We start from the raw sequence: 27,376 nt of genomic DNA, 5'->3' as shown, positions 1-27,376 counted from the left end.
GAGAATAATAGATGGATCTATGAAAGTTTGTGATAAAGTATCTGGATATATGGTGTGTGTGTGTGTGTGTGTGTGTGTGTATACATATATATATGTGTGTATATATATATGTGTGTATATGTGTATATATATGTGTGTGTGTATATATATGTATGTGTATATATGTGTATATATATATGTGTATATGTGTGTATATATATGTATGTGTATATATATATGTGTATATATATATATATATACATATATACATATATATATGTATGTATATACACCCCCCATATATATGAAAGTGATACAGGCAAGTTTCTCAAGTGGTGGAGGGAGACACATTGTCTTAATGGCGCTCAACTGCCCCCAGGCCTCTAGGGAAGGTCTGGACTCTTGGCCCATTGGGCCATAACCAAGGGATTGAGAATTTACAATCAGGAATTGAGATGGCTGAAGGAAGTCTCAGTGCACACCCCATATATATATGAAAGTTTGTGATAAAGTATCTGGATATATGGTGTTTTTGTGTGTGTATATATATATATATATGTGTGTATATATACATATATATGTGTGTATATATGTATGTGTATATGTGTGTATATGTGTGTATATATATGTGTGTGTATATATATGTATGTGTATATATATATGTGTATATGTGTATATATATATGTGTATATGTGTATATATATATATATATGGTGTGTGTATATATACACACACACACACACACACACACACACCCCATATATATGAAAGTTTGTGATAAAGTATCTGGTCCTTGGAGAGTAGATGGGTATATGAAAGTCTGTGATATAAAGTATGTTGACTTCTAGTCTTTGCTCTTATGACTAAGAATCAATCTTCCTTGAAGACTGTCCTGGGGAAGGATTAAGACAGTTGAGTTCCTTCTGGAAGATCTCGGTGTTTGGGTAGATGAGGGGAGTTCAGAGAAAGCCTGCCCCTGTGTTTGCTGTTTTTCAAGTGTCTACAGCTGAAAATAATCAATATGCCAGAGTGGCATATGTTGTGGTGGCATGTTATGCTACTCTTCCATATTCAGTTATTTTAGTCTGTGTTGTTTCAAATGGGAAGGAGAGGTTCCTATGCTGGCTGTGTATGGCATACTGAATTCTCAATTCCCTATGTGTGATATGATAGTAGTCAGAACCCTTCCAAGCGTTCTGATTTTATTCACGTCACTAAATATACCAAAAGACAAAGCACCCACCTTATATTTGCAGAGCTGGTAGCTAACTCTTCTTTGGCTTCTGGGACGTTAGCCCTGCTTGGTTTTCTACACTCAGAATGTCATGACTGGCTCCTCTTCTTAAGATTTGCTGATAAATTTTTCAAGGTCTATCCTTGACTCTCTTACATGGTGTGTCTATAGATAATTTGATAGCTTCAGGCTATCATATGATGATTTAAAAATTACCAGGACTCTCTCTCTCCTAAGATTCAGAATGAATTTATCTAACAATTTAGATATCAGGTATCTCCACTAAAACATGTTAAAAAGCAAATTTATTACCTTGTTGTATGGGCTCATCCTGAAAACCCCTGCTGTTTACTCCTTCTCCAATAACTACACACTATTCTTGATTTTTAATTTCAGTAAATGGCACTCTATTAATCTTACTCAAACCACTTCTCTGAGAATTCTCCTCACCTCCCTCCCTCTCTGCCTGCACACTCAAGAAATTGAACATGCCATGTCAGTTTCCCCCCTAAAGCTCTGTAATTGATGCATATTTCACTATATCCATTCATACTACTTAAAAACAAGCCATCTTCTTTCTCACCTTGGTTTATAGTAAGATTTTTATTACCTTATTCTAGACCAGTTTTGCCCCTTTGCAATAAACTATTCTTTTTAGTGGATATCTTCTGCTTAAAATGCATGCTCCTATCTCAGCCTGGGACGTCTTTTGTGTTCCCTCTTCTTCACCTGAAGAACTGCCATTTACCATTCCATACTTCTATCACTAGTCCTCTTGAAGGCCCTCTCAGGTGCCCCACAGCTGATTATTCTTCCTTGTGCATGTTCCCGTCACAACACTTACTATGCCATGTTTTACCTGCAGATGGCCTCACCAGCCAGAAAGCTCTTTGAGTACATCCACGTATATCCCGCGTTATGTATAGGGTTTTGCACACAGTAGACACTTAGTAAATATTTGTTATCTTTTTAAAGAAGGATGGTATTTTGAGTTTCTATGTCATTGTATCCAAAGCCAATGAAATGTTATTTGGGCAAAAAACATCCCCAGTCCTAATACTGTTAAAAAGGAAACACATTCTATGTTAATGTTGATTGTAGTTTAGCAAATACGTATCTTGAAAGTAGTAAGGGAAGATACATTAAATATTTTATTCTATGTTTGCTCTAGGGCTTATCATTATTTCTTTTCAAGGATCTGACCATTTAGTTGATTATATGGAAAGAAAATCTGCTGAATGGTCTTTGCTCTTTGTATTTAAAGCTTTCACCAAAATAGTCATTTTTCTGAGCTTATGAACTTTTCCAAAGAATAATGAAATTAAATATTTTACCATGTAATGCTCTCACATAATAGAAAACATTGTTACAGATTTGACTGTTAAAGTGACTGACCTAATAGGAGTTTATATTAGACTTTATATTCATGAACACTATAGTTGATTTCAGACAGTAATGCTTCATCACAGGGAAATATTAAAAATGATCTTCACAGATATTTCACATGGTAAGATTAATTATTTACATATGTTACTATGGCAACCATGTACCAAAGTACGATAAGTCTGGACCATACAATTCTTTTCTTTAGATTCCTAAATCAATATACTGACTAGGTGTTTGGTGACAACTTCATATAAAAAACACCACAACAAAGTAGAAAAAATGTTTTGGGTAAACTGTTAAAATATTTTGCTTAAAATTGTTTTCTGTGTGATACGGGAATGGCTACACTTGCTATATTGGTATCAGACAAAAATGGTTTTGAGACAAGAAATATTACTTGAGATAAGGAAAGTAATTTCATAATGACAGGGTCAACATATCAGCAAGATAAAACAATAATAGATGTGCACACACCTAACACCAGAGCCAATAATACATGAAGCAAAAGAGTGGAGGAGCGGAAAGGAGATATAGATGATTGAACAATAGTAGAAGTTTTGATACCCATTGCTAGTAATGGAAAGAACAACTGGACAGAAAATCAGCAAGGATATAGAAGGCTTGAAAAACACTATCAACCAACTTGACCTATTTGACATCTGTAGAATGATCCATTCCAACCACAGTGGGATACATATCTTCTCAAGTACACATGAAACATTCTCTAGACCATATGCTATGCCATAAAACAAGCCTTAAAAATTTTAAAAGAGGGAAAAAAAAATCATCACCAAAGATGCAATAAAAAGCAAAAACACAACAGCCAAATAAAATTTCCCTCTTCAAAATGAGTCTGTAAATCAAAATTCCAAAATCCTTTAAATCATGTAATGCTAAGAAAGAAAAAAGAAATAACAATTGGTACATAAGTTCGCTTGAGATAAATTATGGATAAAGAAGTGTCATACTAAGATTTAAAATATTTTTATTTGGAATAATCAAAGGTAAAAATGAAGTAATGACACTACTAAAAAAACAATAAAAACATAAACATTCTTAAAAATGGTGCAAAGTGTTAAGGAAAAATTATAATAATTGAAGTAGAGAATAAGATGTCTTCAAAGGGAATTGATCAGTAGTGAGTAAATCACTTAAAACAGCTGTGTTTCCCTTTTCCATTCATTCTTCTTTGTTGATTTAGAAAGCTCAGAAATACTGTAAGATTTTTTCTATTTGCTCATTCATCCCTTCTGGCACTCAGCAGATATTCATAAGGATCTACTGTGGCAGGCACTTTTTAGGATGCCCCTGTGGAGTTTACACAGTAGTTGGAAGAGACACATATTAGTCAAAAAATAAGATAATTTCATTGTGTAATAAGCGACATTAAAGAAAGAGCACTTCCGTCTCCAAGCTTAGTACAACTTCTGACTATAAAGCATTCTCAGAAGCTTATCTGGGTCAATGAGTCAGGATTTGTCTAAGGTTATTCAGAAAATTCTAAATAGCCCCAGACAGTGAGTGCAGTCCAAGGCCTGTGCTGGCTAGAGAGTGAATCGTTACGGTATTTAAAATGTCATTGCACCAGTACGTGTTTCTACTTTTGAAAGCATTAACTAGAATTACAGATATCAAAACCAGCATAAGAGATGCTGGGGCGCCTGGGTGGCTCAGTCGGTTAAACGTCTGACTTTGGCTCAGGTCATGATCTCATGTTTCATGAGTTTGAGCCCCACGTTGGGCTCTGTGCTGACAGCTCACAGCCTGGAGCCTGCTTCGGATTCTGTGTCTCCCCCTCTCTCTGCCCCTCCCCCTCATGCTCTGTCTCTTAAAAATAAATAAAGATTAAAAAATTTAAAAAAATACGAAAATATAGGATTTAACAGCTATTTAACACTTTATCAATAAGATTTCCTTAATACCCAATGCAGATGGAGCATAAATTGAGGTAAGAAAACCCAAAGAAGAGGCATGGGCACAGAACAGAAAGAATGTTTGATTAGGTTGCTTTCCTATAAAATTTTCCTCATCTTATTTAAACTGGTAATCTGAGGTCATAGATTTCAAGGATGTCTATTATATATCCAAGTTAATTAAGCTGTATCATATAAATGAATAACTGGTTTCTTATTTTTTACTCTCCCTATTTTGTAAGCCACACATTCCAACATAAACAGTGACTGTTTTTGCCCTTGTAAGCCACAAAGTTTATTTTAGGAAAAGAATCCCACCTTTCATTTTTTAGTATTAATGTATTTGTGTATGTCATATATATATGTATATATATATATATACACACACACACACAGACACACATATATATACACATATATATATATATATATATGACATACACACACACACACACATATATATATATATATATATATATATATATATATATGTATATATATATGCCTATATATATATATGCCATGCCCACCACGGTGCTCGAACTCATAATCTCGAGATTGAGAGTTGCATGCTCTATGGACTTAGCGAACCAGATACCACACCCCCAACACACCTTTTATTTTTTTTAAATATTTATTAGCTGCATTTCCAATCAAACTGCACAAAGTGATGGTCTTTGAAAGGTTATTAGAAATAGCTTTCATCCCAGTTACCTAGTCAAAGTTAATTTGTGTGAATTAAATGTAAAACTTCCCAAGGTTCAGGCCTAGGTCCAACCCAAAGTAAATATTATTGTTCAGCTTAATCCTGGGAGTAGTGAATTGTACCACACTTACTATAGAGCATGTTAACTACCTCAACAATAGTGTTATAATAGACAAAAATAGACATTTACTGAATAGATAGTGTAATAATAGACAAAAATAGACATTTTGGAAGAATGGAATCATTTGAGGAAAAATCACCACATGTGGGTGAGCCTTTTTCATAGTGGCCCTGACAGACAAATCGGGAGCATATTTTTTCCTTTGAGAGGTATTCAGTGGCCTCAGGAGGAGCCAGGGAAAACACCTAAACACAGTAACTAATGCTTAACCGAGAGCACCATCACATTTATTCAATGATCTTTATCGGTCCCTTAGGGAAACTCTGACATTGTTGAAAATCATTGCAAGGAAATAATTCCCCAGCAAGGCCATCATTCTCATGGCTTCTGCATCTTACAAATATGATGAATAGAGGAGTAGGACACCTTAACTTGATGCTCCAAGTCAGAGACTAAAGGAATAACACTAATTTTTGTCTTACACAGAAAGGCTGATTTTCCATCTCAGGCTGACATACAGGGAGGGAGATGAAGGACCAGACAGACAGAGAAGGTCTATTCTCTGAGGACTGTTCACATGATATTATCTGAAGGAATCAAATGCAGCTACTTACACATCATATAATGAGAAAGCACAGGATTACCGTTAAAAGATTTAAGTTCTTTGTATGGCTCTATTATTGTGTGACTTCTAGAAGTTACTTAACATCTAGGCTCCAGTTTAATAAGCAGAGTAAATTGGGGGTGATAGCACCTTTGTTTCTGAATTCACCCTATTTCTAGGAAGATAAAGTATTGAGGATAAAAACCCATGATGAAGTTAAAACGTCTGCAGAAATATAATCTCACTACCCAAAGAGGTGAGCTCAAGAAGGTTTTATAGCAATCAGTGACGAATCTTTTTCAAGGTAGTATTTGCCATCTATACATGTCTCATTTTTAAAAATCTCTTTCTGATAACGTTATTAGCAATCAGTATAGGTTTTAAAAAGAACTGTGTCTCAAATAAGAAGTAAATTAGTCACTCTCAGGAAAAAGGAATCTCAGGAATCCACACAGACTTAGCGAAATCCCTCTCTTGTGTAAGAAATTCAGCACATAGATGTACCGTTCCTAAAGACCTTTCAAGTGGGGGACTGCATTCCTCAAAGTCCTTAGCTGTGATATCTCCAGATCCCATCTCAAGCCGCCCCCACCACTAACCTTTTTGCTCTAGGTGTGCCTGTTCACTTTTTTTTTTTTTTTAATTTTTTTAACGCTTATTTATTTTTGAGACAGAGAGAGACAGAGCATGAATGGGGGAGGGTCAGAGAGAGGGAGACACAGAATCTGAAACAGGCTCCGGGCTCTGAGCTGTCAGCCCAGAGCCCAACGCGGGGCTCGAACCCACGGGCCACGAGATCATGACCTGAGCCGAAGTCGGACGCTTAACCGACTGAGCCACCCAGGTGCCCCTATACATAGAAAAGTATAATGCATTGGCTCTTGCCAGTAGAAGAGGTAACAGTGGAATCATTTTATTTTAATAAAATAGGGTGTCCTGGGCCAAGTGTTTGGCCAAGTGTCTCGATTTTTTAAACTGTCAGTTTCCGCTCCCCTGCCAATCCCATCTCCCATCTTCTGCCAATAAATTTTTATAAGAAGGATAAGTTCATGGAAGGTACACTTGATGAGCTAGATCCCTATGCCTTCTACTAAAGTGACAAGTTCTGAGCACAGAAAAGTCTTTTGCCATGCACTTTTGTGTGTATATAGTTTTTTGCTAGGTAACATTTCAGGGATAGATTAGAAACCAAGGCTCCTCATCTCAAACACTGCTCTGTAAGAATTGTGGAATCACTATATTATACTCTTGACACTAATATAACATTGTATGTTAACTATACTGGAATTTAAAATGAAAAAACAACAAAACAAAGACTATTCTATCAAAAGCATCATTGATATCCTCTGAGAAAGCGTTACTTATTTAGAGAAACTGCTTCCAACTACATGAAAAAGAATGTAAACTTTAATTGTAATCTACTTGTAAGCAGAAAGAGAACATATTTTCTTAAGTCTTAACCATATATTTTTTTTCTTAATTGAAAAAAGTTGCATTGACCTATATTCTTGTCTTCCCTTTGAGATCAAGACATTCTCCTGCTCACACCCCTGCAACACTCTCAGTGGCCTGCACAGTAAAGTTGAAACTGTCAAATAGTCAAGGAACTTCTTGATTAGTCTCAACCATTTCAGTGGTCTTAAACTTCCTGTTCCCCCATGCTTCCTTTGCCTCCCACAGCACACTGCACTAAATTACTCCTAATTTCATTAAAATAGTCCTACCTGAGGATACAAGTACAGATTTACTTACATAGTTTTGTCTAATATTTTTTCCAGTCTTGCTACTTAATAAAATCCTCCCCTTACTCAAAACTCAGCTGGCAATCATCTCCATGAAAGCAATCCCAGCTTTTCTTGTTGAAATTTAATCTCACCTTTGTCTCTACTCGCATGTTTTTGTATATTTTTTCGATGGTACAATTTGTTTTTAGATAATTATATGTATGATGGTCAAACCCAATAGACTGTATGGTCCTTAGAGCAGGAGACCCTGATTTGTTCATCTCTCTTTCACTGACACATCCTAAAAGATCCTTGAGTATTTACATATAGAAATTGCCAAAAGGAGACCTTGTAATAAATAATGAGTTTAAGAGAGAGATTTACAAGAGTGTTAATTCGGGGACGATCTGGTGACCCACAGAACTTATTGCTCTGTCTTGTCTGTTTGCACTCCCCCTTTCTGGGAGGAGTAGTAGTAAAGTTAGAAACCCTGGAAAGCACAGATAGCCGGAAGAATATATGTGGCCATTAACGTACACAGTAATGTCATTTCTAGTTAGGTTTATAAATGCATCTGTCCCATGTAGTTACTGGCTAAGTAAAGTTCTTTGAAATCCAAGCTACCTTAAGAAGGCTTCATTTTTTAGTTTACTGAAAAAAAAAAACCACTGTCATTTATAGGAAAATGCTAACAGATGACTGAAATAAAACACAGTGTTCATTTTGTCATGCATGATCTATCACGTGCAGCCATGATTTTGCCTAACAGCCTGTTAAGCCATGTAGAAATACATTTTATGTAACTGCAAGTTGTGTGTGTCTGAAAAATACTGAGGATCAGTGCTCTGGGCTATTGACACAGGAGCCGTAGCCATTGCCTGAAGGCTGGTTGAAATGTATAGAAGCAAAAGTCCCAACAGGACAGATAAGTTTTCTGCCTTTTTTTTCTCCTGAAATCTTTTCACGTGACATTTTCTTTGCCTGGAAGTGTCCCCTATACTTCTTAATTTTTTTATTCATTTAAATATTTATTTAAATATTAACATGTTAAGAATTTAAAATTTAAATGTAACATTTAAATATTAATCCTGTCTGTATATCTCATTTTGAGTATTTTGACTATGACTCATTGGTTTATGTTCCATACAACCTATTTATTGTGTGTATATACACAGCTTTAAAAGAGAGTACATTTGGGGCGCCTGGGTAGCCGAGTCGGTTGAACGTCTGACTCATGATTTCATCTTAGGTCATGATCTCATGATTTGTGGGGTAGAGCCCCGCATCGGGCTGTGCACTGACTGAGGAGCCTGCTTGGGATTCTCTCTCTCCAGCTCTCTCTCTCCCTATCCTCTGCTCTCACATGCTCCCTCTCTCTCAAAATAAATAATAAACATTTTTTTTTTTTTTAAAGATAGTACACTTAATATAAGACAAAAGTTTTATGCCCATCTTATTGTATGGACATAATAGACATTCCAGTAATACAATATATTACAAGTATAAATTAAAGTTATTAATAGCCAAGTATAATAGTCAATGTAATCTAAGAAATTGGTAAGAAAACATACAAAAGGGAGAAAATATATAGGGTCTGAATTAATTCCTTTGCTTAGGAGGTAACATCTGATGAATCTTGTACTCCAAGTGCCTTGTTATAAACTTTGAACTCTTTTAGTGACCAAATTCCTATAAATCCATGAAGTCTTCATAGTGACTTCTAAATTTCATGAAAGTTCAAATCCAAAACTTTTTATTGCCTAACACCTCACTCAATGTGCTCAAATATATACCTTCACACTGCCGTCAAGATGATGTGGGAGTTTCATTCCATGGCTGGGGAAGTGTCTGACAGAAGCAAACAAAAAGAAGATAAGGTGCCTAACCTAAAAAAAAAAAAAAATGTTGTTTCTGTACACAGGGTCCTTTTATTTAGCTATGAAAAAAAAGAGAAGGGTCTTGTAATTACTAAATTGTGCTTCTGGGACTATTTTGGAATGTATATATTTTTCTCACATCTGTCTGGATAACATGGAGTCACTGTTTATATTTCAAAAATCCAGGTACACATTTGATAGTTTCCCGAGAATGTTGCTAAAGTTCACCCTTTATTTTATATTCATCCAAATGCTGTATCCTGCATTTCCACCTTCAAGTTGATTAACTTCCACACAGATGTGTATCTACTTGATATATGACTGACCCTGCTTATCTCACCTAAGGGTTTGATCTTTTGCTAAAGTATGCCTAACTCAAAGAGATACTTATAGGTAGCATCCTGGCCATCTCGGAGCATTCATCCTTAAACACGCCAACTCACTGAGACACAAGTGCTCAGAGAATCCATTCTACAAGGTGAAAAAGAAGTTAAGTCAATACATAAGTTGGTGATCTATCGTCTTTAAAATATTGTATAATTTGAACTGGCATAATACTTCGCTAAGCTGAATCTCCTAGTCTGTTGAAGATTGCCCACCTGTGCTCATTAGTATAAAGAAGAAATGCCTTGAAGAGACAAAGTGCCATTCTGTAGTTATCAAAAAAAGTATTCACAACATTTCTTTACATAAAGATACTTAATACTTATAAAACCATTTATTTGTTTTCAAATCACTATAATGTAGGTGATTTGCCAAACATCTATTAAGAGTGGAATAAGGACAGGGTCTTTTCATCTGCATGTAAAGAAACACAGTGGAGATGATATCATATTTCTATGAGGGGTAGAGTTAGGATTTTTTCAAAGACTTTTGACTCTGTACCATGGGTTTAATTTTTTCATGTAATGATACGTTTGTTTACTATGAGCCTATGTCTGCGTAATTCTCCTGATTTTCTCTTTCGGACCATTTGTTAAGTAAGCATTTGATATATACCTAGTATGTGTAAGGCATACCTTTTCCCTAAATTATGGGCGTTATGCATACACATAGTGGTGTGCATAAGGAGCACCTGTCCACCTGTTTTTAGTGTCTGTCTGTCTAGCACCACCTCAGAATGGCAATGGTTACTGTCCAATCCCTTTGCTCTTTCTGCTAACATTTCCTAATAGTCATCTCCTTACACATTTTATTATGCTTTCCTCTTTGCAGTATTCTTAGTTCCACTCATATGCAATATGCTGACATTCCCTAACACACAGTCATGAACTACTAGTTATTCTCTGAAATGTTAGTAAGTGTTTCATAATTGTTTAAAACGGAATTTTGTGTAGAGATCAGCTTGGAAAGCTTACATTAATAAAGTTAAACAGAATTCTTGGGCTACCTGGGTGGCTCAGGAATCCTTCTCTCTCTGCCCTGCCCTGGAGCCTGCTTTGGATTCTGTCTCCTTCTCTCTCTGCCCCTCCCCAGCTCACGTTCTGTTCTCTTTCTCTCAAAAATGAATAAACATTAAAAAAAAAAAAGTTAAACAGAATTCTTGATCCAGGATTACTTTGGAACATGTAATGTATTGTGCTCTGCCTTAAGAGGCAAGTCGTATTTGTTTTTCCCAAAATTACTTGATTTAAAAACTCTTTTTGAGGAATATTTAAGGATCCCAGATTTATACAGTGCATATTTTGAGGGGATCTCCTAATAGTGTCTGTTCCACGTTAGCTTGACAGTTCTCACTTCTCCAGGAAACCACTGTTGTTTTACAATATTGTATCTTGAAAACACTTTATGATTTCAGTGGACATTATATTAATTAAAACTTTAATCAAAACTCAATCTCAGGGCCCTTTGTGGATTTATTTTCTATATTCTTTAAAAAAAATTTTTTTTAAAGCATTTATTTATTTTTGAGAGAGAGAGAGGGACAGAACATGGACGGGGGAGGGTAGAGAGACTGGGAGACACAGAATCTGAAGCAGGCTCCAGGCTCTGAGCTGTCAGCACAGAGCCTGATGCAGGGCTCGAACTCATGGACCATGAGATCATGACCTGAGCCGAAGTTGGATGCCTAACTAACTGACTGAGCCACCCAGGTGCCCCATCTTTTCTATCTTCCTTAAACACAAAAAATAAATATATTTAGAAGGGAATTATTTCATATTAGTTGAGGGAACTTACCAGAATTTTATTGATGTGATAGTATGTAAAGTTGATAAAAAACACTCTTTTAGAATGGCTTAATGTTTAGGAAATGGATTTTGGAGTCACACAGACCTGAATCTAACTCTCACATCCAGTCCTTAATAGATATGTGATTTTTATAAGTCCCAATTTTTTATCTGCAAAATGGGGATAGTGATATCTCCTTCATTGCTTTTTTTCCCCTAAACATTAAAAGAAACAATATATATAAACTGTATAGTCTAGTGCCTGCCACAGAGTTAGCAAATGTGGTTGAAAAAAATTTGTCTTTTTTATGAGTATGTTTTCTATTGTCCATTTGCAGTAAAATTTTTTTCTTTCCCTTGGTCCAGCAATTTTGTTTCTTTTTCTTAGATGCCATCCAAGCTAGGACACAGAACATCTTAAGTGCTGCAAAGGCAACATTTATAATAGAACCCTATATTGGGCTGGTGCGCTCATATGCCAGCTACAGTGGGTGTTGGCTGCTAATGGATCACACCCATACCGTTTGTTTGTTTTTTTTTTTTTATTCTTACATTTGCCTTTGGCTGACAGAGCCATTTGACATGCCTGAGAGGTAATTCATGCCTCCTCCCCACCAAAGCAGGTAATGGAAAACCCTTCAATCATGTGGGAGATAAGAGTTAATCCCCTCTACTCTGGTGGGGCAATCTCAGTGCTAAAATTTACACTCCAGAGTTCCCCCTTGGAATTAGCTCAGGATAGACTTCTCTTGCAGCCGCAACTTTGCCTACCTTCTCTCCTGCCCTATCCTGCTTTTCTTCCCCCTCTGTAGGATTCTCCTGAGAACATACCTCTCATGTAAGGCTCTGCCTTCGCTCAAAGAGATCCTAGGGCACCTGGGTAGTTCAGTTGGTTATGCGTGTGTCTTGGGCTCAGGTCATGATCTCATAGTTCATGGGTTCAAGCCCCATGTCAGGCTCTGCACTAACAGCTCAGAGACTGGAGCCTGCTTCAGATTTTGTGTCTGCCCCTCCCCTGCTCATGCTCTGTCTTTCTCTAACTCTCAAAAATGAACTATGTTAAAAAAAAAATTAAAAAAGAGATGCTGAAATTGTGTCTTCTCTTCTCCAACTGATTAGCATCATCCCATTTTGTTAGTGACAAGTAATTATTTAGTAGCATACTATACCCAAGACTTCATGCTAGGTTTTAGGATCCCTGAAAATCTGAAAATTCCATTTCTGCACTGAGAAGCTTGTGGTTTTAAGATCATGAGAATCTCCTTCCCCGTTTGACTGTCAATACAATTCTGTGCTTCTCTCTTTTTCATTAAAAACTTCTTGTATGTAAAGAAAAAAAAAGTAAATTCTTCTTTCCATATTACTCTAAAATTAGGTAATATACATAGGGCAAGGTTTTTCCTCACACAGCTCAGTTCCTGAATGACTCTGGCACAACTTCCTTTTTGTAGGGTTTTCTCAGAGAATCTTTATTCATTAAGATAGCTGCCAAATTACTTTTAAAGTTAGTGGCTTCTGAAAAGTTAAAATAAAAAATTCTCTATTCCCTCCCACAAAAGCATATCTTCCTTATCAGATGTGTAGGATTTCTTAAGGTCTTCTGAAATAATTTTCAAGGTAGGCTATTGAAACACAAAAGTCTACTGAATCTTTTCTAAATGTGCTTTGCCTCCAATCTGTTGAACATTGCCAGGCAAAATTAGTTTCTATTGCTTCCCCTTGATACATTTCCACATCTTCTGCAGCCTCCATTTATTTTGTTTTATTTTTTTTAATGTTTGTTTGTTTTTGAGAGAGGGAGAAAGAGAGAGAGGGAGACCCAGAATCTGAAGCAGGCTCTAGGCTCTGAGCTGTCAGCACTGAGCCCAATGTGGGCCTCAAACTTGAGAACTGTGAGATCATGACTTGAGCCAAAGTCAGATGATTAACCGACTGAGCCACCCATGTGCCCCTGCAACCTCCCTTTAGAGCTGCATACTCGATATCCTTATTTTGTTATTCGTATGGCCCATCATAGAGAACTTTTAGGACTCATCAGAAACAGACTTTGAGGCTTTGCAACACTTTTTTACCCTTCCTAAAGAAGGCCAAATGATTTAAAAAATTACACTGAGAGAACATAAATGTCACTTTTTAAAAGAGTTTATTTATTTTGAGAGAGGGAGAGAGAGAGAGAGAGAGAGAGCACAAGCAGAGGAGGGGCAGAGAGAAGGAAAGAGAGAATTCAAGCAGTCTCATGCCGCCTGATGTGCTTGATTTCGTGAACCATCAGATCATGGCCTGAGGTGAAACCAAGAGTCGGATGCTTAACCGACTGAGCCACAGGTGCCCCTAAAGTTTCATTTTTGCTTGCTGGGGTACCTGCCCTCCAAAGAGTTTCTTACCAAAGGAGCCATGAATGAATGAATGAATTAATGAACGAACAAACAGATAAATCCATAGACGAAACATTAAGGAAGATACAAGAAGAAATGAGACAAGTTGTATTCTTTCTTGGTGGCTCTCCTTGTCAGTTACGTCTTCAGTGGAATACTCAGTGATAGTCCACAACTAGTAAACCAAATTACACACTATGTCTAACCCACTTCCGTGGGCTCTTGATCTAGTGCTTTTAATAGGTCACTAGCACTACCTGTGGTATCTATCAGTTGTCCTGCATGTGAGCTCACATAATTCTTTGTGACGGTTATTTTCAAATTTTTTTGAATGTTTATTTATTTTGAAGGAGAGAGAGACAGAGCCTGAGTGGGGGAGGGGAAGAGAGAGGGAGACAGAATCCGAAGAGGGCTCCTGGCTCTGAGCTATCAGCACAGAGCCCGACGCAGGGGACTCAAACTCACGAGCCATGAGATCATGACCTGAGTCGAAGTCAGATGCTTAATTGACTGAGCTACCCTTTGTGCCTCTTATTCCGATCCTCTTTATAATTGGTATATAGTTAGTAGTATGTTTATCTTTTTTCCTACTAAAGTGTGTGTGCCTTAATTTCTCAGCAAAGGCTGCATTTTATCAATTTCTTCTTTTGAAAATGTCTTCCATACTTCATAAGGTAGAACTTAATAATTGTTTGTTGAAAAATTTGAGTAATGAACCCCAGGGGGCCTGAACTGCATTTATTTGTCTCAGAACAAATCCTGGAGAAAGCTTAGCAGTGGATTTTGATGTGGTTTGACTAGCTTAATTGTCTAATACAGAAATCTTAAACCTTAAACCAGACTTCTTATTTTTTTGACATAGTCTCTCCCTCCCTCAACATATTTGTTCCAATTAGCCGATAAACTCACAGAGTTCAAGTTTGGAGCACAGCTTCACTGTTCATTGAAGAGACTAGAAATGCTCACAGTGAGTTCTTACTAAATGCTTCTTCCTGATGGTGGTGATGATACAGAGTTTATCATTTACATGTAACTTCTTGCACTATGAGATGTTTCCTTACGACAAAAGTTGTAGTGATCTTAGGGGCTAGATCTGCTTCCTGTCTGGCGCTAATCACTATGATGACTAGACACTGGGCTGTGACAATGGCTTGCAGGCAGGAATTAGCATGAGAACAGTCCTTTTGTGAACATGCAGAGAGGTCAATAAGTACATGATTATAAATTAGCTTGGTGGACTAGTGTGGTCATTAGCTGGGTCGAGTGTTCCTATTTCATATAATTGTTTGCTGCACCTGAATTAATTTGAGTGTTTAAATCCTGCATATTAATTCTGTGCTGCAGGATGTAAAGCTTTGGACTAATCCCTTTAATACTCTTTAGTATAAACACCTTAATCAAGCAACAGCTTTATAATTAGTTCTACTTACAGGCTAGATATAATTTACTAGTTTTACAGCTCATAAGTTACTGCAACTTTTTAATCATAGTAATTATGCTTTAGAATATAAGCATAAACGGACTTTTCTAGTTTGTTCTGAGAATGAAACCCAGGCAGTCAAAATCAGGAGATTAATAAAATCCAATATATGGATACACTTTGTATTTTTATGGCAGCTCAAGATCACTCATCCTTGGAATTTAATCACCAGATTAAGGTAGGCTATTGAGCTGAGAGGTGATTTTTTTCTTTAAAAGGAAGTACAATTCTCTATATATTACATATTTCTTTTGTTGGGTGTGAAAAATGCTGACGTGATTTAATTTTATCGCAGCAGTGAGCGCTCTGACAATATCCCTCTCCTGTACTAAACCTAGTAAGTAAATAATGGTTTAGCTACTAAGGATGTGCTGATCCATTTTTCTTTTTATCTGTTTTTTCCCTGAGGATTTTAAAGTACAAATCATTTCTGGCATAAAGAACATTTGTATGGTCAGGCTACACAGTTTAGAGGGCAGTACTTTAAATTAAATCTTAAGTAGACATTTAAATTAATTTATTAAGACAGTTCCTTATATAAATTCAAGGAAAATTATTTAAAACTCTTCATTGAAATTTAGAAATATTATAACAGATAGTACATTGTTACTAGAACTTCAATGAATATACATTGTTGGTTAATCCATGTTAAATATATATATAATCACTATTGGCCATTCTGGTACAAGTTGAATACATAGGTCCTTTTTTTGAGAAAACTTTGTGAAATAGGCTATATCTTTTGGCTTTCAAACATAAAATCTGAAGCATGAAATAATATATACGTATAGATGTATATATAAATATAACTTCATGATACAATGTAAGTATATGCATGTACGTGTGTGTGTGTGTGTGTGTGTGTATGTATACATACACAGATACACACATGTAAATGTAAATATGTTGTTATAATATAGTGAAACATAGTTATTAAATATTTTGGTCACTTTAACAAAAAGTGTTGATTACCCTGTGGTTAATTTTGTCATAATGAATTGTATTGATTATAAAGTTGGTCAAATAATTGATAATGTTTTAGGCCAGGTCAGAGGTTGCATATATAAACATGGTTACTCTGAGAGTGCTTATATTGATGAAATAAACTATGTCTTGCTCAGCATAGTAATATTGTTCTTACATAGTTTATAATTAATTGGTATTGTGAACTTGTGGTTTGCTAAATAATTATACTGTGTGACTCAGAAGTCTTTCTGTGGGATAGAAATATTTGAGGACATTTTCAGAAATGAGGATACATTTTTGAGGATAGGGACCAGACTGGAATGCCACTGTGTGGGGTAAACAGCCTGGCCAGAGACAAGCTCATGCTAACTGGAATCCTACAAACTGTAGAAGAAAGATGTGATAGGCAAGAATGGAGACATATCAAGTTCATCAAAGGAACTTGAGAGGAACAATTCCTAGCTATGGGGCTTGGGTCTCCGAGGAATGTTGAAATCATCTGTGACAATCTTAAACCTGTAACAGGTCCAGAAAGCATTTAAACCAGCTTTCCAACCCTGGAGGTATCAGATACATTTGTTATCCAGTGGGATAAGTAGTGAGGTAGAAAGTGGAAGACACCATGGCCCTGTGCCTTGCATTTTCACCCCAGTGGCAGGCCATAATTGGGGGAGGATGAGAAATCCCATCTTTGAAGACTGAAAAGGTCTTATCCTATGGAACATAAAGTGAAATATAGGCCCTACTTCTCAAAGTGAGGTCTTCAGACTCCTGGGAGTGCCTGAGAGACCCTCCCAGGGGATCTTAAATATCAAAGCTTTTTAAAACAAAAATAGCAGGGCATCATTCGTCTTTTTCCCTTTGTTGAGATTGGCACTCATGTTACAAAAGCAGTGGCCATGAGATTGCTCCCTCATGAGCCTGAATCAAGGCAGCAGTGCCAGACTTACTGGTAGTCATGGTATTTTCCACCATCACACAGTGGCAGCTAATGCAAAAAAAAAAACAAAAAACAAAAAAAAACAAAAAAAAAACCCAACCCCCCCAAAACAAAACAAAACCAAAACAAAAAAAAAACCCAACCCCCCCCAAAAAAACCCAAAAAAAACAAAAAACAAAAAAAACAAAAAAACAAAAACAAGGAAAAAAGTCATCTTTCCCTTCACTGCTGTTGTGGCTAATACATTTCTTATAGCCAGATTTAACATTTTTTTCTCTTGTCTTTAAATACTTCCTTTCTCCCTTTCCCACTACTCAGGCTGTCTCCCCATGCAAACATTTCATGCTGTAACTCCCTCCACTCTGACCTCCCGCTTACCTCAAGTTGTCCCCTACATCTTCTCGATAGATTTTTACCAAGTCTTGACCTCACTGTCTGGGATTACGTCTGTGATTCTGGGCCACTGTCTTGCCCCTTTCACATTAACCTGAGCAGCGTCCCCTTGCTTCTGGATGCTGTTTTTTGATTTCAAAAATGACAGCTAAGTATTTTGGTAAGATTAGAGGTTGCCAAATATTTTTACTGATTCTCTCTCTCTGGCTACACTCCCCATGCCCCCTTCTCTTATTATACGAAAGGCTCCCTGTTTCCTGAAAAAATTCTTAGGGCAAGAAGTGGCTAAATTACATTTCATGGATTTTGAGACATTATGGATAAAAGAATGGTCTCCAGGATAAAAGTGCTTCTGGGCCTAATATATTCTTTGCTTGACAGACAGCATTGAGAGGTTCAAAATGATGAATCATCTAAAATTATATTATTAGTGAAAATCCTGGTGCTTAGCCCAGCAAAAAAGGGGAAACAATGAGGTTCTATTAGCCAAGCACAGTGAGTTGAAGGCCAACTTGTGATGCATGGCTTATAGTAGGTGCTCGAGTAATGCTTTATTTAGTAAGGTCGGTAAGCAAATCCCAGACATGCCTGCCGATCTACACACAATTGTCATGCCCACTGTTGGATGGGTGACATTTATCTCTTCTCACCAAGAGCTCAGATGTCAGGTTCCCAATTGGTATATTCATTCTTATTTTAATACAAAATCAAAAATCTGTAAATAATTTTGTTTTTAATTGACTGAAACAGAATAGCCAAACTAAAGGAATATAGCATGAATTTATTGTGGGTTTTGGTACAACCTAAGGTCAGAAGCAAAGTAAGGGAAGCTTCTTTACTGTACCCCTCTGGTTTTAATTCACAAACTTTTTCCTTTTAGACATTTTATAAATTTATATTTTTGAATGTTACATTTTTTCTGCTCTTGTCTCTCTCTTTTTGTTCCCAATTATGTATGAACTATGAATGGAAAATGAAGTAAAAGGGACAAACTCCTAAAATTCTACTTTTATCTCTTTTGATTTTCTTATTGGCAAAGCATTATCTAGTCAAGAAAGACATCCTCCAGCAGCCTTTTGGGTGGTGTTCTTTGTTATAGGAAATCTTTTATTTCATTCCAGCAAAGAAATGAACCAATTTGATATGATCCTTTTATCCCAGAGAAAGGGCACAACTTCTTTATTTTCAAGGTTGTGCATTTTTTTTCAACTGTAAAACATACTCCACTATTGAAGCCATAATTATATGCACTTGTCAATCAATCTTAACCTACTACACTATGGTTATGGCATTTTATCTAAAAAGAGAAGGATTAAAGGCTTTGCGTGAAATGAAAGGTACACACAGTCAGGGAAGTATAATGCATGTCATTAGCTATCTGGGAAGAGAGAAATGGACAGAGACAGATTACCAATATTTGATTTCTCACAGGCACTAAAGAAGTATTTAAGGCTACCTACAAAATAATGTAAGGGAATTTGACACTTTGATTCCTATTTTGTTCTCTTGGCAATTATTTAAAAGAGCTCCTTCATCCAGCAGCTACATAAATCAAATTTGAAATGGATAACATTTTAAAGTGAGATTAGGAAAGGGGGAAAAAATCCTGCTTTAACATAAGTGCCACAACTTCAGGAGAGGATTTTAAATGTTATTTTCTTCAAGCACATTTTATTTTGGGGGTATGGTTTTTCTGGAGGCTGGGATATCTAGAATTATTTTAAAATATATTAGCAGCCCTTCGGGTCTCTGAGAAGTACTGTGGCAGCTGGGAGAGAAAAACAACTTATGAATAGATCACAGAAAGGAAGCCAAAACCAAAGATGTAAACTTATTTTCTCAGAAAGATTAGTATGATGGCAAGTACTCACTATGTCCAATGTAAAAATATATTGGGAAGACACTAGTCGCAAGAACTCAGGAAGCAAAATTATATCTGATGACTGCAAGATTGTTTCTGAAGTAAGCCTTGCTGATCTGTAGAACAGTGAAATTGCATTTAGAAAATGGAAAATAATTGCTAAAAATGTTCTTGGTAAAAAAAAAAAAACTGGTGTAACTGCTATGAAATGAATTTTGTTATTGACAGAAAGTATTCCATGTGGAAAAAAAATTCAAGGCCATATTTGAAGTTTCTGTTGTCAAAACTATTGATGGTTACTTGGTTTGGTGTGTGTGTGTTTTAATTTAAGTGTAATTAATGTACAATGTTATATTAGTTTCAGGTGTACATTGCAGTGATTCAACAATTATGTACATTACTCAGTGTTAAGTGTGCTCTTAATCCCTTAAAAATTTGTTTTAAATGTTTATTTTTGAGAGACAGACTGTGAGTGGGGGAGGGCTAGAGAGGGGGAGACACAGAATCCGAAGCAGGCTCCAGGCTCTGAGCTGTCAGCACAGAGCCCGACGCGGGGCTTGAGCTCACAGACCACGAGATCATGACCTGAGTCAAGGTCGGACGCTTAACCGCCTGAGCTACCCAGGCGCCCCTTAATCCCTTTTATCTATATTGCTAATCCCTTATTCCCTTAGTAAATACCTGTTCCCTGTATTTAAGAGTCTGTCTCATTCTTTCTTTCTTCATTTGTTTTGTTTCTAAAATTCTGTGTATGAGTGAAATCATATTCTATTTGTTTTTTTTTTTTAACCTATTTTGCTCTCCTAATACTGTCTGCCTTCATCTTTGTTGTCACAAATGGCAAGATTTCAATCTTTTTTATGGCTGAGTGATATTCCATTGTATGTATATACCACATCTTCTTTATTCATTCATCTATTGATGGGAACTTGGGTTGCTTCCATAATTTGGCTATTGTAGATCATACTGCGATAAACCTAGAGATGCTTGTATCTTTTCAATTTAGTGTTGTTGTTTTCTTTGATTAAATACCCAGTTTTGCTGGATCATCTGGTCAGTCTGGTTTTAATTTTGAGGAATTTCCACCTTACACCTGTCAGAATGGCTAAACCTCCCCCCCCCCCCCCGCCAAGAAATAACATTGTTAGTGAGGATGTAGAGAAAAAGGAATCCTCTGTAAGTTTTTAATCAAAACTCGAACAACCCTGTCAAGCTTGTGCTGAGCTCAAAGAGGTCTGGAAAATCCAGAAAAAGAAAAATGAAGGAAATGTAAGGCAATCATGACCCGAGAAAGCAGCAAATGACTCTAAGAAGTAAGTAGTCAATAAGATGATTCCAGATGGCATTGGGGATGACGTGCCATGGGCTGGCGATCTATCCTCTTCCTGAGGATACAACCTGACACATTGGTTAGAAAAATAAACTGTGAAATGGTAAACCTTGAGGGTCTTCATGGTGAAGGTAGCAGTTTCAGTTAACCTTTGTGGATAAGACAGATAATTAGGTTGATTCTGATGGATATGAATCCCAGAATGTATGTAAAAGTTAGAACGTTGAAATGATGAAAAAAACCTTATCAGCAAAAATGACAATATCAGTGTGCTGGGTCTTATATGATTAAGAAGCTGCAGGGAGAGTCTGTGGATGGCAAATTTCCATTAAAGTGCACCCATTAAAAATTGGACTGAATAACTCAGTGCCATCCTACCTTTTCCTTAGTCCATTTTTTTTTTAATTTTCCCTGTGAACAAGGATATCGTTTGGGTACAGGTGAAGACTTCCCTTTTCTTTAAGTGGACCCAATATAATTTATCCTTCCTTTGGGCTTTCAGGGGAAGAAAAATAATTTTCCTTCTACTCTTCTGAGTTCTTGGCTAAGAATCCTTAATAAACAGATTAACAAGAGAAAAACAAATGGAAGGTTAGTAGCGTGTATACCTCATGTACACAGGGAAGATACCCAGGGGACATGAGTAACTCACAGAGGTGGCTTTAGAAATTAGCATTAAATACCATGTTATTAAGGGAAAGGGAAGGGGCCATCAGAGCCTGTCAGAGTAGGGTAAATGATTTTTAGGAAAGGTGTGTGGGTCCTTGGGAGAATAAAATGGAGGCATGACCATTTGCAACAATGTTGGAGTGTGGTGTGGGTTTCTAGTCTCTTTTTTGTGAGAAGAGTCAAACTTCCCTGATTGAGGAACCTAGCAGGTAGGACTTGTATGATGGTTATCTTCCTTTTGGATGATTTATCTTCCAAACATAAGAGGATAAAGGAAGTTCAAAGAAAGCTTCTCCCTGCATTTGCTGTTTTTCAAATGCCTACATTTCAAAATAATCAGTATGCCAAAGTGGTATATTTTGGGGTGGCATATTCTATCCTTCAACCTTTTGTAAAATTGTTAATGCCTGTACCCTTTAAATTCCATATATTTTTGCATATGGGGCACCCATACCCCAAGTCACCTCTGTGAGCTCTAAATGAATCTGTGATTCTTTATGCTACAGTAAACTAGGATTGCTCTAATTCCAAACTCCACCGATGCTTCTTTTATATTTTGAGTTGAATTTCCTTGTTTTGGCCAATTTATAGTACTCTAAATCTTTAGAATGTGAAGCCACATATACCATGTCAACAAGCATAGAGTTTTCACCCTGCTGCATTTGCTAAGATCTGGCCCAGAGATGCCTTGTTTTGTTTGGCTTGTGCAATACTGGCCCTTATCATTTTGCTTCCTTTTTAAAAAAATCACTTGTCAACACTCAAAATCAAGAGATTTCATATAAAAACTGAGATTTATGGAGCATTAAAAAATACACAAATAGCTTCCTATCCTTCTGTGCTTTCTTTTTCTACATAGTATTTATTATCATCTATACATTTTACACACTTGGTTCTTGTCTATCCCTTCCCCTGGAATGGATGTATTTCATCTGTCTGCAATTCAAGATGATTTTTTTTTTTTTTTGCTGTTGAGAAGGTGACCAAGATATTGCATGGCAGTATCATAGGTAATAGGTAAGACTTCTTCCTTTACCCCCTGGTTCTTGAAATTCATTAGACTCAGGGCAAAGTCCTTCTTTCTATCCTTAGAAATAAGCCTGGTATTAATTTACTGATTCATATTGAAAATGAGGTAGAAAGGATCTTATTGCTGTTCATAGTTTCTACAATGTCTTAGAACATATCCTTGTTCTTCAAATACATTGCATTTCTGTCTCCTACAGGATGTGGAATGCTGCATCAACTTTGCTTCCCTAATGGATGTGGTTTGTGTGCACTAGAGGAAGCATAGTGAGAATTTTATGTTTTAGATGCAGTATTCTGATTGCTGCTTCCTACTTCATAACCCCACATGCTTCATAAAATTTATGATAAAAAGAAAGCATTTTAACTCTTCTCGTAGATTTATTTTATTCAACAAATATTTACGGACTACTCCAGGGGATAGTATTCAGCAAGATATTGCCAGTACACATAGATCAGAGTTTACTTTTCACATTGTTTATGTTTTAGTAGTGTTACTATGACCCAGTCTTAATATTATAAAATTAACATGCTATTTTGAAAATATTGTATGAATAGATTGGTAATGGGATTAGGATCTGTATTAAGTGTTGATTAATGTAGCTTTGCAACACTTTAAAAATTTCAGTAAAGGAAATAGGATTTAGAAAGTTATTTTTTCAACTTGTACAAGTTCCTGTGTCGCCCCACATTTGTGCTTACTTTCAGAATACTGATGATCGCGTTACACCATGCTTCTTTTACTATTTTATATAGGATTCAGAAATAAGAAATAATAGTGGAAAGGATGCTCTTATTAATTGGAACTAAAGAACTTGGTATTTTAGTTTGTCTTAGAAATACTTTTTTTAAAGTCTTTACAATTTTTTTTAATGTTTATTTATTTTGAGAGAGAGACATCCTAAGCAAGGGAGGGGCAGAGAGAGGGGGAGAGAGAGAATCCACAGCAAACTCCATGCTGTCAGTACAGAGCCTCACTTGGGGCTCAGTCTCACGAACTGTGAGATTATGTCTTGAGCTGAAATCAAGAGTCGGATGCTTAACCACCACCTGGGTGCCCCATCTTAGGTACTGTTATGAAAAACCCAACAAACAACCCAAAACCTTGAGTTAGGTGTTTGGTCAGTCATTCCCTGTGAGCCTGCATTTCCTAAATGAAAGTAAAAGGGGTACTTTATTATTATTTAAATTTAGGTAGAATTTACATACAATAAAATTATTATTTACAATTAAATTATTTGACAACTTTTAACAAATGTATGTATATATGTAACACTGAAGAAAAGAATTAAGGAAGACCTTGCCACTCAGTGGAAGTATATATTCATTGAATGGAACACTCAATATTGTTTGTTTGTTCTCTAGAAATTGATCTTCATCCAATGCAATCACAATAAGAATTTCAACAGAATTTTTTCCTAGACATTGGCAAGCTGTTAAGATATTTCATAAACATTTTATATACTCTATGGAGAATATGCAGGAAAAAGCATTTGGTAGAATTCAGCATTCTTTTATGGTAAATAACAACAAAAACTGCAAACTGCAAATAGATGAAAGGCGTTTCCAAAACCTATAGTTAGCATTATACTCAATGAAGAAATGTTGAATGCTTTCCTCCATAGATGGGGAACCAGGCAATGATGTCCATTCTCACACTACTATTCAACATTGTACTATTGGCCCTAACTATCGAAATACAGTCAGTAATAAAATCCCTTAAGGTCAAGAAGGAAGGAGAAAAAGTTTTATTTGAGGATGAATTCATGGTTAAGTGAAAAAATCTAACTACATTGGAGCACCTGGGTGGTTCTCAGTTAAGCATCCAGCTCTTGGTTTCAGCTCAGGTCATGATCCCATGGTTCATGAGTTTGAGCACAGAGCCTGCTTGGGAATTTTTTCTCTCTTTCTCTCCCCCTCTGCCCCTCCTTTGCTTACACTCCCTCTATCGAAGTAAATAAATAAACTAAAAAGCAAAACAAAACAAAAAAACCCAAAAAGCAATTACATGAAGTAATATGTGAAATTAGTAATGTTAAAGGAGACAGTTTAATAGAACATGCATAAGAGCTTTTCATTGAAGACTACAGAAAATAAAAAGAATTGCATGGCAAGTTTCCCAAATTGGTCTATAGATTAAATGCAATCCCAACAAAAATTCTTGTAGAGTTTTTTGGTAGAATTTCATAGTTCAAAAATGTACATGGGAATGTGCATGACCTAGAATAGTCAAATAACTTTTTAAAAGAACAAAATAGGAAGATTTGCACTACCTGATTTAAAGATAACAATAAAGTTATAATAGTTAGGACAGTACAGTATTGGTAAAAGCATAAACGTGTCAGTAGAACAAAATAGACAATCCAGAAATGGGATGACACAGATAAAATCAGTTAATTTTTGACACAAATACCAAAGCAGTTCTATCGGAAGAAGATTCTTCACCACAAATAGTGCTGAAGCAGCTGTATATTTTTATTCTGCCAAAATAAAAATAAATAACATCAACATTTACCAAGAACAAACATGACCTTGAAAAGGATCAATGTTTAAACATAACAAATGAAGGGAGCCTGAGTGGCTCTGTTGCTTAAGCATCTGGCTCTTGGTTTTGGCTCGGATCATGATTTCAGTTTGCTGGGTTTGGGCCCCCTGTTGGGCTCTGTGTGGCAGCACAGATCCTCCTTGGGATTCTCTCTCTCTCTCCCTCTCTCTTTCTCTCTCTCTGTCCCTCCCCCACCAGCTCTGTCTCTCTTAAATAAATAAACTTAAAAAAAATTTGGGGTGCCTAGGTGGCTCAGTCAGTTAAGCATTGACTTCGGTCAGGTCATGATTTCATAGTTTGTGAGTTCAAGTCCTGCATTGGGCTCACTGCTGTAAGCTCAGAGCCTGCTTCAGATCTTCTGTCCCCCTCTCTCTCTGCCCCTCCCCTGCTTGTGCTTTCCCTCTCTCTCTCTCTCTCTCTCTCAAAATAAATAAAAACATTAATAAATAAATGTAACAAATGAAGAAGAAAATATAGGAGAAAATCTTTGGTGCCTTGAAATAGGCAAATATTTCTTACATATAAACTAACAAGCATTTAGCTACAAAAAAAAATTGCCTTTATCATTAAACCTTTTCTTTGAAGAAAACCCTTAAAAAATGAAAGGAAAGCTATGTAAAGGGAAAAATATTCGCTATACATATATTTTACAAAGAAACCATATCCAGAACATAAAAAGAACTTGTGTGACTCAGTTATAAAACCAAAAAAGAAAAAAAAAACAATTAAAAATGGGCAAAAAAATTGAACAGACCCTTCACAAAAGCAAATATACAAATGCCAAATTTACTCAAAGTAGATGCTTAAATCACTCAACAGAAAAAAATGAAAATCACAATTAGATATCACTGTATAGTCACTAGATTGATTATAATTTAATTTTTTCTTTCTTTCTTTCTTTTCTTTCTTTCTTTCTTTCTTTCTTTTCTTTTCTTTTCTTTTCTTTTCTTTTCTTTTCTTTTCTTTTTTCTTTTCTTTTCTTTCTTTCACGAATGCAGTCTCCCGCTACCACAGATTATGCAGTCGAGTAGGCCTCATTTGAGGAAATTGCAGCAGTCAGCACATCTGGAGTGCAATGGATACGCCTTGCCCTGGGAAAACCACCTTAGTGATCATGGTGTCTCCCCTGCTAGATAAGTGTGGATTGATTAAAATTTTAAAACTGACCTTTTCAAGCAAGTGTTGATGAAGATATGACACAATTGGGACTCTTAATTTTTTTTAAAATGTTTATTTTTGAGAAACAGAGAGAGAGACAGAGCATGAGTAGGGGAGGGGCAGAGAAAGAGGGAGACACAAAATCTGAAGCAGGCTCCAGGCTCCCAGCTATTATCACAGAGCCTGACATGGGGCTTGAACTCAAGAACCGCGAGATCATGACCTGAGCCGAGGTTGGATGCCCAACCAAATGAGCCACCCAGGAGCCCCTTGAACTCTTAAACACTAACATGGGGATAAACATCTACAATTACTCTATAAAATTATTTTGAAATTTCTTAGTAAGTTAAATGTGGATGTAGTTTGGGAGTTGGACATTCAGCTTCTAGGTATTTATTAAAGTCCTCACAAATACTTGTACCCAGATGTTTATTGAAAATTTTTTTCTTATACAAATGTTTATAATACCTTTGTTTATAACTCCTCAAACTTGAAACACCACAAATATCCATTAACAAGTAATTGGTTAACCAAAACATGGCATATCCATGCACTGGAATACTATTCGGTAATGAAAACAAATGAATTACTGATAAACCTAGTAACATAGATGAATCTTGAAATTAGTATGCTGAGTGACTCTAGGAAACACCAGTTTCTTTTGTTTGTTTTGTTTTTGGTCATTGTAGATTTCTTTGCATTTTACAGATTACATATATATATATATATATATATATATATACACACACACACACACACACACACACACACACACGCGGACACACACACATGTATATGTATGTATATAATACGTAATATATTGTTGCAGACTATGAGTCTGGACTTCTCTCTTGTCCAGCAAGAGAGTGGACACAAAATTGAAAACTAGAGAGGCTGATGTCCGAGAGGCTATGAGAGCTC

General features: G+C 36.3%; 1 long non-coding RNA gene and 1 pseudogene across 1 annotated transcript in view; one reads left to right on the top strand and one right to left on the bottom strand.

Moving 5' to 3' along the window:
* LOC107180162 overlaps positions 1–27,376 on the top strand; it is a 364,692-nt gene that overhangs the window by 45,721 nt on the left and 291,595 nt on the right. The window lies entirely within an intron of this gene.
* LOC122232414 lies at positions 26,285–26,438 on the bottom strand (annotated as a pseudogene).

This window comes from Panthera tigris, chromosome A1 (assembly GCF_018350195.1).
Source record: "Panthera tigris isolate Pti1 chromosome A1, P.tigris_Pti1_mat1.1, whole genome shotgun sequence".
Classification (NCBI taxonomy): Eukaryota; Metazoa; Chordata; class Mammalia; order Carnivora; family Felidae; genus Panthera; species Panthera tigris.
This window is presented reverse-complemented; position numbering and strand designations above follow the sequence as displayed.